This window comes from Carlito syrichta, unplaced genomic scaffold, assembly GCF_000164805.1.
Source record: "Carlito syrichta isolate Samal-C Ts95f unplaced genomic scaffold, Tarsius_syrichta-2.0.1 Scaffold306875, whole genome shotgun sequence".
In the NCBI taxonomy this organism is placed as follows: domain Eukaryota; kingdom Metazoa; phylum Chordata; class Mammalia; order Primates; family Tarsiidae; genus Carlito; species Carlito syrichta.
This window is the reverse complement of record NW_007250971.1, coordinates 40767-41620: the sequence shown is the minus strand read 5'-3', so window position 1 is coordinate 41620 and position 854 is coordinate 40767.

The window sequence follows — 854 nt, the reverse complement described above, 5'->3', positions numbered from 1 at the left end:
ACTCAAAAAAAAAAAAAAAGGAAAAGAATCTCCAGTCGGTCTTCTGAGGACCAGCTCTCAGGCTTCTTGCCTCCACCCCAGAGACCCGCAAATTGCTTTCACGAACACCAAGCCCAGCAGGGGGGCCAGGCTCTGGCCAGTTACAGTGTGGGAATGGCATGAATTAGCCCCATTGGGAGGTCGCGAATACACTACAAGATTCAGTGTCACGGCAAGACTTGGTGACACTCACAAACCTCCACCCCCCTCCTGTTTTCAAGGCCGCATTTGTGTGGACACAGCTGGCTAAAATGCGTCTGCTCTGCCCCTAGCCCATCCCCAGCCACGCACGGCTGGGCCCCAGGTAGAAAGACCACTAGAAGCCAGGTCTTGGCGTTTTGAGGCACGTTTTCATCGTTTTTAATACCTTTCCCAGTTATTTACATCAAGCCCCGCGGGGTTCTTTTTACACACGATAGACGCTTATCATTTCATAGGGAATCTTGGTGTGCACAGCACATACATATATGGATGGCACCTGTATAAAACTACAGACGGATTCTGAAAACAGTGGCAACATAGGGAAACCTCAGACTCCCCCGCCCATCCCAGCAACCTGAAAACGGTACAACATTCCAAAGTTACAGTGACGGCCCGTGGGCATCGCGCGCGATTTGCTGAAGAGATAGTTGCAGACACGATCAAGGGTGATCGAATTCTCCACATCTTAATTTTGGACAACTCGACCGCGTTCTGAGACAGGAGGTCTTAAAATAATTCGAAGCACTTAGGATAATCGTGGCCCGCCACGGCGGCTCACGCCTGCCATCCCAGCACTTTGGGAGGCCGAGGAGGGAGGATTGCTTGAGCCCGGG